The sequence below is a fragment of the Rhinolophus hipposideros genome (genome assembly GCF_964194185.1).
Source record: "Rhinolophus hipposideros genome assembly, chromosome: 22".
Taxonomy (NCBI): Eukaryota; Metazoa; Chordata; class Mammalia; order Chiroptera; family Rhinolophidae; genus Rhinolophus; species Rhinolophus hipposideros.
In genome coordinates, this window is record NC_138068.1 from 18,493,548 (window position 1) to 18,510,406 (window position 16,859).

The following is a 16,859-nucleotide window of genomic DNA, read 5'->3' on the forward strand; positions in this document are numbered from 1 at the left end:
TTACAGATGAGGAAACTGAGACACAGAGAAGGGGGTCACCTACAAGAACCTTAGCCTCGGACTCTGGTCCTGACCTGTTTCCCAAAGTGGGGCCTGGGGCCTGAGGGACAGTGTGGGGAGGAGAAACACTTATTTTAATAGATACGTGTTCATTTCAATGCGCTTTTTAAAAAGTAACTAAGGCAGCCCATCCAGTTCTGGATATTCTTACTGAGTAGGGAGCTAAAGCGGGTATTTACCGACAATTGCCCTTTTAAGTAAATAAAGAGGCAAAGTACATCCGGATGCTGGGGACAGGGAATATAGCAGAGAAAGTAGACATTGAGAAAATACTGGTTTAGCCACAGAGCCTGCCCCCACCACTATCTGACCCCACCTTACTTCCACCACCTCCTGGCCGAGGCTCCAGAGCTGCCCTATTGGAGCACTCCAAACCTTGGCTCTTCACCTGTCTTCCTGGAATCATGGCCCCGGGGAAGATGGGCCCGAAGCCAGCCTTAAATACTACCACCTGCCTCCACTTACCTTCTCTGAAAGTTATCCCATTTCACCCCTGGGCCAGCCAGGTTAAATGGCACCAGGTCTAGACTTCTCCTGAGAGGAGCTGCATGGGGAAGCCCAGAATATGGGAGGCAAAGTTCTCAGAGTACAAAATAGCATCCAAGAGACCAGCAAGGCCTTGAGCCAGACTGATCTGGGTTCAAATTTAGGCTAGTTGCCCACCTATTACACCTTGTACAAGTCATAGGAATGCACATGGTCACAGAGGACTCCTAGGGAGGTTAAAACTGACAAGTGTGAGGATTGGCTAAGGTTGTGCCCACCAAATGGCAGTGTGGTAAAACCAAGACTTGAGGAGATGGGGCTGCAAGTCAGCAGTAGAGCCGGCCCCAGAAACCATCCCGGGCTGGTAAAACGGCTGCACAGGTTTGCAAGGCTGGCTTACAGATTAACCACAGCTTTCCCAGGATTCTGTTCGGGCTCCTGGCTGGAGGAGCAGGTTTCTCAGCCCTCATTCACTCCTTAGACATGTCTGAAGGTCTTTACTGGCCACACTGGGCTAGGAGTGGGATATTCAACCAGTCGTGTGATGGAGCTGGCTCTTGCCATTTGCAAGAGCAAATTGTGTTCACGTCTTTTCAACTCCAAGATCAATGACGTCACTTTGGTAAGTTGATATCAGTCACCGTGGAAGCATGTACATCTTGGAAATCAGCAAACACTGCAGATCAAGGCTTTTTTTTCCCTTCCAGAGAGCTGGTTGTTAAATATTTACCAGCACATCACTAGATTCATCTCCAGGAGTTCAACTGAAAGTCTTGGGTTCCTATAGCAGGGATGACAAAGGGCTTAAAAGCACACTTTGGACCTACAGATCTGGGTTTAAATCCCAACTCTGCCACTTCTTGGATATGTGACCTTAAGCATGCCATTTCTCTAAGCCTCAGTATGCCAGCCCACAAAATGGGCTACAGAGAGTACTTCTCTCAGAAGACTCATGTGAGGATGAAATGAGGTGCTGTAAGCTCGGTATGTGTGAGCCCATGTTATCATTCACTCCCCTCTATGCTCTCTTAGAGCAGCGGGGGCCATTTGCACAAGTCTTGGTTCTATAAGCACAGAGGCAGGCTTCCACCTGGAGCCACCACTGGCTCCAAGGGCTTGGCTCAGTGGCTGAGATTCTCAGGAGACACTTCAGGAGGATGTGGCCAACACAATGGTTTTATTATTGAGCCTTGGAAATATTCATTATTTTCAATCCTCCCTCTGGGCCTTTGCTCAGGCTGTAATCCTTGCCAGGAATGCTCGCCCCATATCTCTAGCTTCTCAACATCAAGTTCCTGAGTAAATATCACCTCCTTCAGGACATGCTTGTCGACAAACCCCATCAATTTGGGGTGTGTCTGCCCCCACCCTAAGGGCAGAGACTACGGCCTGGCCTGTGCCCAGCATAGAGCAGACACTGCCCAGTTGGCTGGGGAGAACATATTGACTAGGGAGTCACATATAAGAGTTCAAGTTCCAACTCTTTCATTCATTGACTGTGTGACCCTTCCTTCTGAGCCTCAGTTTACTCAATCAGTGAAATGGGACAATGACCCTACCAATTCCCAGGATCATGCAAATGCAAGAGTTGCTGGCCTGGCCTAGTGGATAAGTGACTCTTTGTGCATTATTTTGCTTAAAACCTTGTTAGTGAAACAGCAACTCATTGCTTAATACCTACAAATCATTCATCATCATTAATGGACAGCAAATATTTATTGACTACAATGGTATACACAGCCCTGGGCCAAGCCTGGAACACCAAAAAAGGCAATTTCCCAAACCAAAGCACCTGTTGAACACTGTCATCAGTCTCTAGAAACCTCTTCCCTCCTTCCCACCATCTGGGTCAAAACAGGATGGAAAGTGTGGAGTGAGGTCTGGGTTCACACAAGTGGCAGCAGACCCTTCAGCAAGAGCTTTCCCATGACATGGATCAGGGGCGCTGCCTGCATCTCACGCAAGGCCCTAGTGGCTCTGGCTCGATGGGGGCCTATTTGCCTCACCCACCCAAAGCCCAGCTCACCCTCAGAGCAGTGACCAGGAAGCTGGACCCAACACTGGCACTCAGCAGGAAATTCCAGACCAGCCTTGTCATTCCCCAAATGGTTTGCTATGAGTTCTCTATTCAAAGCCACCAGGCTCAGGCCTAAAGGATGGGGTGAAAGAATGTGCAGGCTCTAGCTTGAGGAGTGAGCTTGCCACCTCCCATAGCACTGCACTTTACAGTTTATACAGAGATGTCCAGTTTATCAAGTGCACCAGCCGATCTGGCCCTTGACAGCCAATTAGGCCTCCCTTGCAGGCCCTGGTCCCCTTCCCTCCTCTATCAAGCCTGCCACCCTGCTTTCACTCCATCACAGCAGCTCATTATGCCCTGAGGCCTCTGTACTTGCTGGTCCCTCTGCCTGGAATTCTCCCCACCCTCTAGCCTCTGACTAAGGCTTACACTTCCTTCCTCTGGTCAGTCAATATTTACTGAGTATCTACTGTGTGCTAGCGTCTGTGCTAGGTGCTAGGGCTACAGCAGTGAACAAGCCAGGTCTGGTCTCTGCCTGGCCTTGCTCACAGCCTAGAGGAGCAGGGGCATAACCAGTGCGCTAGGCACAGTGGTGGGGCAAGCATGGGGGGTTGAGGGGCCCAGACAACGGCCCCCTAACTCAGCTTGTGTGTTGGAGTGCAGGGCTGGTGAAGAAAGGAGGCTGTCTGTGGAGAGGGTAGAAGCCTGAAGACATGGCTTCCGGCGACAATGGGACAAAGAAGGTGTTCCAGGCAGAGGGAACGGTGTGAGCAAAGTACGGTGGGAAGGGTGGCAGGGGTGTGCCCTGAAGATCCTTAAATGCTGGAGGCAGTGGGGAGCCATGGAGGGTTATGAGCAGAGAAGGGCCTGGAGAGATGTGCTGTCACTGAGTTTTAGGAAGGGGATACAGGAGGAGGGAGGTGCAGTCTGGACGCCTCTACACTGATGGCAGCCACAGCCGAGGACCATATGTTGGATGTGTATGTGGGCACATACCTGGGTTCCAGGGAATGAGGCCAAACTGGCCCAAAGGCCTATATGCAAGACAGTAGAGAAGTGGCCTTCGTCCCATGAGAGTCAGAAGGAGCCCAGGGCAGGTAAACATGTTCTCCCTCAGAAATCAGCCACCAGAGGGGTGGCCAGCCACTAGCAGGTTCCTCCAGTGTCCACCCACCCTCCAGGGAAGGGATGGAGATAGTGGGCACCTGCGCAGGTGGAGCCTAAGTGATAACATACAGGTGACAGCATTAACGACTGAGTGCAGCTGCGTGCCATCAAAACCCTCAGAGCCTCCCCTTCTGGGGCTGTGGGACCAATTCACAGACGGGAAGCCTGAGGCTCAAACACTTCTCTACCCACCCAGATTCTGGAGACGAAACAGAGATGTCACAGGCAGAAAAGACCTGTCCATGTGAAAACAGGGGAGACCCCTGGCCTCACCAGGCTTGTGTGAAGGCCGAGTACAGGGAAACTCAGCCATTTGTCACATCACTTCCCTCAGGCCACAGTAGAGACCCAGAGCAGGACACTCCCCCGCCCCAACCCGGGGCCTCCTTCCGCCATGTCTCAGAATGTCTGTGAGAAAAGATAAAAGGAGCCAGGGCCCTTGATCTGCCTGGCCTGGCAGGAGGGCAGAGGGCAGGGCGGAAATCTGCAGCCAGAGCTATGACCCCACAGATCAGAGGGGGTTAGGAACCTGCTGAGCAGAGAGGAGACAGCCTGCAACAGGAGGGCTTCAAAGAACAATTATAAAAATAACCATCACAGCAACAGATCACAGGCACTGTGTGCAGAGTTTGATGGGCAATGCCCTGTTCTGGGGGCTCTGTGTGTAGCATCTCGTTTGTTCTTCACAGCACGACAAGGTCAGAGCTATTATTATCCCCATTGTACAGATGAGGAAACCGAGGTGAGACAAGGTGACATGCCACGGTGACAGAGGGTGGGACCTCAGATTCAAACGCAAGCAGAATTCCAGCCCGCCTGAATCTGAAACTCAAGCTCTGTGGTTCTGTCCTGCCCAGAGCTTCCATGAGCCTTGGCCCTCACTTATTTCATATCCAAGAGGGAGAGGTGGGACCCACAGAACCCCACCCAATCACCGACCCCCAACCCCCACCTCGAACTTTGGCTTCTACCTCATGGAATGTCTCCATCTCCCAGGCCCATTGGGAAGATGCAATGTAGCAGTGTTTTGTGGGAGTACTTTGAAAAGTAGATACTAATGAAGAGAAAATGCTACCGCTCTGCCCTCAGGAGGGGGGCTTACCACCGCACTAGTCAGGTGTGGACTACTCATAGTGACTTCCTTCCTTCAAACAAGGACCTTACAAAGTGGAGAAACCTGACCAACACTGCCTCAGCCAGGTGATCAAGGTCAACAGCAATAGGGATAAGACACGATGATAATATGTCCCCTTGGTATGGTGTGATGAGAATCTTCACCTCTGTGGTCTTTCTCCCCGGAACCCATTCTCCCAGTGTAATCATGAGAAAACCCAACAAATTGCAATAGAGAGACAGTCTACAAATAGCTGACCTATTCTCAAAATGGTCAAGGCAAGTCGGAGAAATTGTTACAGCCAAGGGGAGCCTAAGGAAACATGATCATTAAATGTAATATGGCGTCTTGGATGGGATCCTGGAACAGGGAAAGGACATTAGGGGAAAACTAAGGAACTTTGACTAAAGAAAGGATTTCAGTAAATAATACTATCTCAATATTGGTTCATTAGCTATAACATACATACCATATTCATGTAAGATGATAATAAGGGAAAGTGGTTCTGGAGTATATTCTATGTTATGTTCTAGAACAAAAGACAGAATTTGGGGACAAGCAGGAAGCCAAGCAAGCTGTCTCTGAACATTTCCTTCTCAAGCTGGGGAAATGGAGGGAGGGAGAATGGAAGTGACTTGCCCAAGGTCACACTGCAAGTTTGTGACAACCTGGACTAGGATCAAGGTTCCTCGATGTCACAAGAACTTATTAAATGCCACCTGTATACAAGTCACCAGTCTGGGTCCTCATCATGCTGAAGGTAGATGGAGAGACTCCAAGATTTGTCGATGGGTCAGCACCGCCTCTGGGCCAGGGTCCAGGGACACAGACCCTGCCCAATGGGGGCTCGAAAGCCAGAAGGGGAAACAGATGCTGAAACGCCCTAAACAGGAGGGACAGAGGGCCAGAAGCTTCTCTGTCCAGGAGACACAGCCCCACCATCTGCCACCCGTGAGATTGTGCTCAGGTTTACTACGCTGGGTGACGTGGAGCTGGTGACGGTACCGCCGCTCAGAGGTGCTGAGAGGATCCAGTTGTGGGGCATCTAGCACAGAGCCTGGCGCACTGTAACCGCTCAATAAACGGCGATTCTTTTTATTTATTTGTAAGCGCAGTCTGAGTGCTGGAGGAGCTCAGAGAGGGACCCATGTGTTAGTTTGCCCTGGTAGGGGTTTCTTGGGGCGCTTCCCAGAGCAGGGACATTTAGGTTGGGTCTTGAAAGCTGAGAAGGAGTTTGCCAGGCAGGGAGGATGTGGAAACTGCAGCCCCAGCCTCCAGACTTCAGATCTGGTCTGGCAGGAGAGGAGGAGACACTCTCCCTGGGCTTTCCCATGCAGTGGGACTTGCCCATTCCTGGCCTTCATGCCTCCTTCCTGGTCACCCTGGGCTCTGGAGTTCACCCCATCCTGAGGTCAAGACAGCAGGGGATGGGCAAGGGTGGGGGCAGGCAGCAGAGCTGAACAACTCCAGGACTCATCTGGAAACGAAAGAACCCAAGCCCTGCCACCTACTCACCGGCTGAATGTCCCTTAGACAACTTCCTCCTTCTGTTCCTGTTCAGGAATGACCCAGGAAGAGCTCTGTGGTGGCTGGGGTACTGCCCCAAAGGCTGGACCTAGAGCCTCCATGGGTCTACTGTGGCCACTCCCAGACTCCCAGATGCCTTGTCTGGTCAGTTTCCTCATGGTCCTGTTGCCACTCTCCGACACACCCTTCCCCCTTCCTGCCTCCACACATCTGCCTGTGCGGTATTACCCACCGTCTCCTTTCTCTTCTTGTCTAAGCCCACTTGCCCTTCTTGGCCCATCCCAGCGCTCTCTTAGGAGCCTTCCACAGACTCTCCTCCCTCTCCTGGCTTCTTTCTTCCCTTTATCCGTTCACCCTACTGCATGGCAGGCCCTGTGCTGGTTGGGGACACATGCAGCAGTGACCAACACTGGCACGGCCCTGTCCTGTGGAGCTTGGGCCTCTAACCCCTATGTCCTGTGCGTCCTGCATGCTTTGTCCATGGCCTGGGTGGAGAATTGGAAGCCAGGACCCCTCCAGTGCAGCCTCTGTGCTGTGTGGCCTTGGGCAAGTCCGTTGCCTTCTCTGGCCAGAGTTTTTTCCCTAGCTGCTAAGGGAAGAGGTTCAACATGTCCAGGGAATGGGCAGATGGAAGGTAAGGATTGTCCCCCAGCCCACCCTGCCGACCCCAGTAGAAAGCTTCCCTCCAAGTGGAAAATGTATCCACAGGGCTCCAGAATTTCTGGGTGGAAACAAATACGGGGGCCTAAGAAGGGGAGCAGGTGGCCCAACATCATGGGTAAGAGCAGCTATGAGACCTGGCTTTGAATCCTGCCAGGTCTCAAGGGAGAGAAGCCCTGGGGCCTTGGTCAAGTCATTTGACCCCTCTCACCCTCACTTCTCTCTCTGTAAACTAGGCGTGGCTGTACAGATCTCACACGGCTGTTTAGTGATTAGCATGACACACAGGCCAGATGTTCCATCAATGGACATTACTGCTGTTATTATTATTGTTTCTGGTGCAGCCGACCTAAGATTTCATCAATAAAGTGGACAACTACGGCAGCCTTAACATGAACAATGTAGATCTCTACATTTTGCCGTGGAAAGAGTTCATGTTGTATTAATTAAAGTGTTATAGTATTCACGATATTATCCCATTTCTGTTTTTTTAAAAAGAAAGTGGGCACAGGAAAAAGAAAAGGGATAAACACTTACCATGTTTCTAGCAGTTGTCCTGGTGGGGGGGGGAGGGGACATCACAAATGAGCTAATTCTTTTTCTTTTGTGCTTGTCTTTCATTTTTAAGTTTTCTGCAGTGAGCTTATGTTCCTGGGGCAATAGAAAGTAATATAGGTTATTTGTGACTCTGATTACAGCGGATCTTTGTTTCCCAGCTGCTTTGGATGCCCAGTACAAGGCCTGGTCACAGAGTCCCACAGCTCAGGGCTCGTAAGGGCCAAAGTCCTCAGGGATGAGCTGGTCATGTACTTGACCCCTCCCACACCCGCTCTGGGTTGGCCGTCCAGGTGCACCTGAGATCCTATTGCTCATTTTGCCTCTGGCTCCACCTGATAAGAAAGAAACACTAGGGGAAGTACCCAGCTCTCTCCTGTGACATTCTGGGACCCTGCTCTTCCCTTCCCCTTGACCTTGGCTCACCCTGTTTACATCCACAAACCCTCTCAAGGTAGGCAGAGTCAGGGAATGAGAAGGGGGAGCTCCTCCACCCTGGGCTGGGGTTTGGGGCCCCGAGGACACAGCCAGTGTTCGGGCAGGAGGAGCCCAGAGTCTCATGACTTCGATTAGACTTTTCTAAGTGGGGTTCTCCTGAAGCAAAGCCCAAGACAAGGGCTCATTTGGGAAGTGACCCCAGACCTCAGCGAGGGCACAGGAAGGGCCAGGGGAGGAGAGAAGCCTGTGGAAGCAATGTCACTGCTCTAGGAGCCAGCAGGACCTCCATTCCTCTGAGACTTCAAACAAGGCTCAGCTCCCAGAAAGGTCCAGCTGGAGCCTGTGTCCCCCTCCCATCCTCCTTGGGCTTCAGAATGCCCCCAGCACCATTAAGTGAGGACCCTTCCTCACCAAGCCCACCCCCTGACTCCAGAGACCCAGAGGGAGACGACCTGAGCAGGGACCCCCCGACCCCCCAGCTTCTCCACCCCCTCCCAGCCCTAGGCTCTCTCCAGAGCTGGACTTATCTGTCCTTAATCCTCCAGGCCTTTCCCTAGTCTCCAAAACACCACCCTGCTCCCTAGAATATTCCATTTATCCTAAGTGGAACATATACTCTGTTCCCTGAAACGAGCCTCCTCCCTGGCTCCCTAGTTTAGAAATATCTGCTCCATCTTCTCAGGCACTTCGGCCAAACACCCAGCAACCCCCGCTTCCCCCCACCACGCTCACACCCAAGACCTACTGCCTCTCCCAGCCCAACCACCCTTCCTGTTGTCCCCTCGCCCACACTCAGGTGAGGCCTGGCTCGTCCAGACACCTCCTGGTCTCCTCATCATCTCCTGGCCTCTGGTTTTCCGTCCCTGATTCATCCTATAACAGCCCTCGTGTTCCTCTTTCCAAAACACGTCTCAGGTCCTTCAGTGGTTCCCCTGTGGTCTCAGGCCAAAGCCCATACTTAGGAGCCACAGGGCCCTGCCAATCCCGTCTGCATCTTCCCCAGGCCTGAACTGCTGCTCACTCCCCACCCACCTGAGCCACTGTCACCTCCAGGCCTTTGCTCCTGCTTCCCCTCCACTTGGGATGGCCTTCTCCCTGCCTCTCATCCCTGGTTGATCCTGTTCATTCTTTAGCTCCTCCCTTGAACCCCCAGCCTGGATCAAAGCTTCAAGGACGCCATCTGCGCTTCTCAGAAGGAATGCTCATTGTGACCATGCCATTCCCGCCACAAGCTAAGAGCTCCAGCAGATGGAGTTTGGGCCTGGGCCATCCTTGTGCCCTGGCACTGCCCAGACCAGGGCCTGACACTAAATAGGCCCTCATGCTTGTTACGACAGGAATCTCAGTCCTGGATTCCCCAGGTCCCCAGGAGCAGTGCCAGCCCTGTCCCAGCCTCTGCCTGAGGTGAGCACATGAGCTCAGGCTTCCAGACCAAGAACTGAGCCAGCCACCCTGCCTGAGGTCACACCCTGGCCTCGCCTTCTCTGCATACTCCTGCCGTGCTCAGGGAAGGGCTCAAGGGGGCATAGGGATCCCACGAGGAGCAAGGAAGGAGCCCAGGGCCCCTGGGGCCACAGTCCCTAGCTGAGACCTTTCCCATCCAGATAGTTGGATCTGGGAGAGGCCCAGAGTTGGCAGGGAGGCTTCTCCCTACAACCCGAATTTGAACCAGGCCTCTTGCCACTTGCGATCTGTGCTCAACTTCCCACCACAGCCACCTCCCAATAATTAAACATATTTAATCATCCAATCATTAAATTTGCTCCCTGAGCCTTGAGCTGGCTCCCCTGCAGTCTTCTCATTCCTGGAGGTTCTGGCATCTGTGTTTCCAGGACCTTGGGGCAGGGCTATTTGACTCCACTCAACTCCGCAAACACTTGCAGAGCACTCTCTGTGTCAGTAAGAGGAAACTTGCCAGGGGAGTATACAGCAGGGGTAGGGCCAGTCTGGGCAGCCTCCCTTCCCTGGCACGTTGGGCTGGGGCAAGGAAGAGGAATCCATCACCAGCCAGATCCCTCTACCTGCCAGACACTAGAAACTCAAGGCCCAGAGAGAGTGAGAACCTTCCTGAAGGTCACAGAGCCCAGATCTGGAGATCCTGGTTGAGGCCTTGGGAGTTGAAACATTTACTGTCTGGTGGGTGCACACTGGTTGATAAAATACACACCACGTCTGCCTTGGAGAAGTTCACAGGTTGGTGTGAGAGGTGGTCGATAAGCCAGAGAACAAAGATAGTGCTGCAGAACGACAGATTGTGCTACGTGCTAGGCTAGGAGCAAGTGGGGGACAGGATGGGCAGAAGCAGGCAGCACTGACAACAGAAGGTCAGGAAGTGCTTCTCAGAGAAGATGGATTTTAGTGGAAACTTGAAGGATGAAAGAGTGGCCACAGGAGGATTTGGGGGGAAGAGCGCTCAGGAAAGGCCCTGCGGTGAGAACTGGCTTGCATTGGTCTGGGTGGAGCACTAGGTTGGAGGAGAGCAGGGAGAGAAGCTGGAGCCCATAGCCGAGCCTGGAGCCTCCTGGGCAGCGACGTGGGGCGTGAGCTTTACTGAAACGCTCTGGGAGGCCTCAGAGGATGTTAAGCAAGGAGGGCTGACACGATCCAATGTGTGGTTTTGAAAGACCCAATGGCAGATGCATGGAGAAGGAGTAAAGGGGGCAGGTGGAGGCAGGGAGGCCAGCAAGGAGGCTGGGAAATCCTCCCAGGAAAGTGGCCCGGCCCAGGCAGGGAGGTGGTGAGAAGTGCATGAGTCAAGTGCATTAGAAGGAAGCAGCCACAGTGCTCGCTTGGATCAGGAGTGTGGGCGTGCAGAGAGGGGAATCAAGATTGATTCCGAGGCTTTGGGTTTGGGTGGATGCAGTTGTCGTTTACTGAGATGGGGAAGCCTGGGTAAGAGCCCACTGAGGGGAAAAAGTCAAGAGTTCAGTTTTGGCCAACTTATGTTGGAGAAACCTATTACGTATCCATGGAGATGTTAAAAAAAAACCTAATAATAGCCAACAATGATTGAACACTCTGCATCAGGCACTATGAGCCTGATGTGTGTTAACTCATTTAATCCCTTCAACAACCCCTTGGCTTAATAAACAACCTTTGTATTATTATGCCCATTTCACTGATGAGAAACTGAGGCTCAGAGTGGGACATTGTGTATAGGATGAGAAGGAAGCCATGCAGAGCCCCAAGGAGCCCTCACATCTAAGACTACAGGAAGAGGTCTCCAAGGGGGTCCTGGAAGGGGTTCTCCTGAGTCAGCCTGATGTTGCCAGGAGGCCACATAAGAGAAGACAGGGGTAACAAAGTGTCCATGGGGTTGAGCCATAGAGCAGCGACAACTACCCCCAGGCAGTGTGGTTGCCGGGGAGTAAAGGGCAGCAGCTGGATCCCAGGAGGCCGAACGGCAGGAGAGGAGGTGGAGAGAGCAGGAGGTCTCACACTTTCCAGGAGCTAAGCCTGGCTGCTAAGGGCAGAGACAGGCAGGGGCAGCCAACAGGAACTCAGGATCCCGGACAGGTCCTGTCCTCCTGGGGTTAGGGATTCCAGCAATTTGCTGGGGCGCAATGGACACTTCAGAATAATTGCCTTTTTGATGTCATCCAGCTGGCAGTGTGCTTGAGTCCTTCGTTAACACTGAGATCTCTCTCTCTCTCTCTCTCTCTCTCTCTCTCTCTCTCTCTCTCTCTCTCTCTCTCTCTCTCTCGCCTCCAGAGATTCTCCAGCTGACAGGGCACAGGGTCAGGGGAGGGAAAGGTGACTCACTCTCACCTCTGTATCGGGGTGTTCCCCCAGGAACCGAGACCTGGGCAGAGACGAGAGAGCTGTGGAGGCCCGGAGGCTCCCCGAGGACTGTGGGCCTGTCGGCTGAGAAGGGCCGAGGTCTCAGATGTCAGAACAAGGAGTCTTTCCTGGCCACTGGGCCGGCAGCCTCTGAGCTCAAACACTTACATCAACACTTTTCCTACCTCTGAGGTCCAGAGTGGGGACACCAGAGCCATCATGAATCGGCCATCACCCACCAGTGTATTCTAGGCCCAGAAGAGGAAAAGGAGTTGCCCAAGGTTACATTCCACTGAGCCACCCCCTCCTGTGATCCACAGGATGCCAAGCCTCTGGCACTGTCACTGCCCCCAGGAAGCCTTCCCTGACTCTTCAGGCTGGGTTAGGGTCCTCCCTGCATTCCCAAAGCCTCTCAGGCATAGTATCACCAGGCTTGTCACAGTCTCTCGTAACTGTGTCCACCTGGCCCCACAGATTGAAGGAAGGGGCCACGTCTGACCCACCTTGCTGTCCGCAGTACCCAGCTCGGGGTCTGGACAGAGCAGGGACTCAGATGTGTTCGCTGAACCAACCTCAACTGGAAACCGCTGGGTGCCTTGTAAAGGGCCACAGGCCTTGATCTTGCCCTGGCTTGGGAGGCAGAGAGCCTCATTCCAGATTCAGCATTTCTACCAGGTCACCATATAGATGCATGGAGCCCCTAAATGTTTGCAAAGCAACAGGAACCTCAGGCTTCCCACCCTTTTTCCTAAGGAGGAAGCTGACGCTCAGAGCCATGAAGGCACAATCCACGGCCCGATCAGTGGGGATGAATCACACTCACATGGCCTTGACCCTGCCCCACGGCTCCCCTTCCTTAAATGCTGAAGCCTGGGTTTCCTCATCTGCAAAACCGGGTTGAACCCAGCAGTCTCAGAAAGCTCAGCCACAGTCCAATTCTATGAACTCACAGGCCCCCAGGCCGCGCTAGTGGGAGGAGAGATCACTCAAGAGGCTGTTTATCATCTTGTTGTACCCCCCTTGGGCTCTTGGAGCAAAACATTCCCAGAAGCAGGGTGATTCATTCACAGCACCGATTGCCAGTTCCAGAGAAAAGGCAGATCATGAAATACATTCTGTGACTTTTAAAGAGGAGACAGATTTCAAGACGAAGTTTCCCTTTAGTGGACGGAGGCCGAGGGAGCTGGGACAGAGCCAGTACATACCGTGTTTCCCCAAAAATGAGACCAGGTCTATAATATAATAAATATGATACCAGGTCTTATATAAGATCGGGTCTTATATTAATTTTTGCTCCAAAAGATGCATTAGAGCTGATGGTCCGGCTAGGTCTTATTTTGGGGGAAACATGGTATTTTTCCTACCAGAGAGCCAAGCTTTTTAGGTTCAATGTGCCCTGCATCAGGCATTAAGCAAACAATCATGGTTTGAGTCAAATTCTCCCAGAACATAAGAAGGTTCCAGGAACACAACAGACAGCATTGCTTTTTAAACAACTTGATGGGCTGAACCTGACAACCACCACTCAGGCGGATTGGATGGGAGTTAAAGGCAAATTAGATTGGCTGTTTTTGTCGTTTTTGCTGCTGATCCGTATCAGCACTCCCGACTGTCAGGGAGAGGATGTGAAACTCATGCTTGTGCCTCTTAAATTAAGCAAAGGAAGCTTTCGACATCTTGCAATCCAAGAAGGCATGGAGAGTGGTAACAGGTGAGTCTGGTGGGGTCATGCAGGTAGCATGGTTTTAATTACAGGGAGAGTGAATGGTAAGCTTCCATGATTCACAGAAAACCAACCTGGAACGATGCTAACTAGCTGTGCGAAGACAGATGGAATGCTCAGTCTCTCATTTTGAAGTCACAGGATATCTATGCCCCAAGTTTGGGTCTCCTAGAACATGAATGTTATACTCAACTCTTTAAAAACTGTACCTGTGGCTCCCCATCCCCAGCTGGTCAGAAGTAGGAGGGAGCTTGACCTCTTTGCCCAAGCAAGGATGTGTGATATAATAAGAAAGCTCCAGAGAGCTTTAGTTCAATTCTGATTCCAAAGAGCTAAGTGATGTTGAACATGTCTCCAGCCCTCTCCAGGACTCAGTTTTCCCATCTTTAAAATCTTAAGAGACGAGAATGGGTTGAGGAAGAGGGACCCTTGAGGTATGCCTGGCCTTTGGAGTCATACGCCTGGGTTCTAATCTCATTTTTCTAGCTGTATGTCCTGAGGCAAATTGCTTAACCTTTCTGAGTTTTCTCATCTGTAAAGCAGAGACCATAATACCTACCTCAAGGGATCTGCTGACAAGTTAAATGACCTAATGTGTACAAAACACACAGCTTAGTGCCTGGACCATAGGAATTTTTTTTGTTAAGGTGTAATTTACACACAAAATGCTCCGATGTTAAACATTCAATTTTGATGACTGCATATCAAGATACACAACATTTCAATTAGCTCAGAAAGTTTTCTCATGCCCCTTCCTAGTCAATCCTCCCAGGCACAAGCCCTGATCTGATTTCTATCACCCCAGGTTAGTTTTGTCTATTTTAGAATCCCATATGAATAGAACCAGACAGCATTCATTGCATTTGGTGTGTTTATGGGTATGTTTGGCTTTTTCCCCTCAATATAATAGTCTTGAGAGTCATTCAAATTATTGGGTGTATGAGTACATCATTGCTTTATAGTTGTGTAGTATTTTATTGTATAAATACACTACAGTTTATCCATTCTGTTGATCAGCATCTGAGCTATTTTCAGTTTTTGCCTATTATGATGAAAGCTGCTATGAACATTTTAGCTAGAATTTAGTACAAGACTTTCACGGAGAAATACTTTCATTTCTCTTGGGTAAATACCTAGGAGTAGAATGGTGGGTCATAGGGTAGATATATGCTGAACTTAGTCAAGAAACTCCCAAATGGTCTTGTAAAGTGGTTGCACCATAATACACTTCCACCAGCAATCTCTGAGTTTCAGTCATTCCACACACTCCCCAACGTATGCTGTGGTCAGTCTTTTTGATTTTTGTCATTCTGGTTTCACAGTGTGGTTTTAATTTGCATATCCCTGATGACTAGTGAACTCCTTCGTGAGCTTATTTAGAATTTTTTAAAAGACAGTTCCTCTCCCTTTTGCTGCCATGTAGCTTTCAACCTCCATGATTTAAAGGACTGTTGAATAAAATGAGGAAGGGAAAAACTGATGGCAAAATCTACTAGAAATCTAAAGAGCTCTGCAAATACAAAAGCAGGCATGAGCTCAGCCTTGGAACCCTTCCCTTAACTTTGGTTTCCCAGGACTGGGGGCTGAGGATACGTGTGTCTTCCAAGGAAGCCAAGATCATGGCTGACTTGGTCCGAATGTTTTAATGATAAATCTGCCCTAGACTGAATAACCCTTTTCACTGCTACCATTTATAAACTACCTACTATGCTCCAGGTACCTTCCATACACCAGTATGTCTGATTTTTATAACAGTCCTGCAAGATTGTTGTATTATTGCCATTTGGTGGCCTCTGAAAAGCAGAGATACGAACTCCTTCGCCTAACCCCACAGCTATATCTCCAGGGGATCCAGATTCGAAATGCGACTGGCTCCAAAATCTTATTCACCGAGTTTCCTTCAAACACACACACACACACACAGCTATAAAAAGGAATGAAGGACTGATGAGATACATGCTACCACACGGATGGACCTCAGAAACATCATGCTAAGTGAAGAAGCCAGTTATAAAAGGTCACTATCATGCAGGGTGGCGTACAAGGTCTCAGGTCCCGCTCCCCACATAAGAACGCAGGACATGGTGAGGCCAAAAAGGAACACCCACGGAGCCATGGATAGGGGAGTCATATCACTATATTCTCGCTGGCGGCTGGGGTGGAGACACAGGAAGCAGGAGCTGCACTATCCGCAATCCGCCGTCCGCTTCTCTGCCAACCAACCTCACTTGCTAACTGCAATCCGCCTCTCTGCAATCCGCAATCCACACTCCGCCCTTGCTAGCCCCCACTTGCTGCTAGCGTAGCCACGGCAGTTATATTAGTGGCCAAGGGCTCACTGGTTACAGCTGACGGCCAACTAGCCACAGCTGATGGCCACCCAATCACAGGTGATGGCCATTTACTACCTGAGTAAGCACCTTTCCACGTGAGGGCGAGAGCCTGGAAACTGCACTTTGGCTCTTTCCCCACAGTCACATTCTATTTATACAAAATATCCAGAATAGATAAATCTATACCTACAGACAGCATACCACGGGCTGGGGGAAAAAGGGAATAGGGAAAAACTGCTTAATGGGTACAGGGTTTTCTTTTGGGATGACAAAAATGATTTGGAACTAGATGGGGGGGGGGGGTTACCTAACATTGTGAATGTATTAAATGCCACTGTACACTTTAAAAGAGTTAATTTTGTTATGTGAATTTCATCTCAGTAAGATTAAAAAAACCCGAAACTCCACCCTACCGTCTCTTTCTCATTGATGAGCATAATTTTACCATTAGTGATTTAGTCCTTTGGGTAGGGAAGCCTACAGCACCTGGGCCCAATCTTTATACCCCAGAGAACCCCGCCCCCAGCCCTGCCCTTGAGAATTCCAGGGCAGAAAGGAAACAGCAGCATGACTCAGAGTGGGTACTGGAGACAGGCTGCCTGAGTTCAATCCCAGGTACCTCCATGTCCTCATCTATAAAATGGGAATGATAATGTCACCAACCTCATAGGGTTGCTGTGAGGACAGAATGGACTCATGCATGTAGTGTCTCAGCACGTGTAATGTTTACGCACTAAGTTGTATTGTTACGGCAAGCCACCGTCTCCTAACATCACCTATGTCACAAATATTATTGAGCATCTACTATATGCCAGGCACTCTTCTAGGGCCTTGGGGATTTATCTATAAGCAAGAACAATAAAATTCCTTTCTTCTTGGAGCTCACATTGCAACTGAGGTATGACAACAAAGTAAGGAAAATATATAGTATGTTAGATGGTGGTATATGCACAGGAGAAGAAAACAAGAGATGAGAGATAGGACATTTTGGGGAAA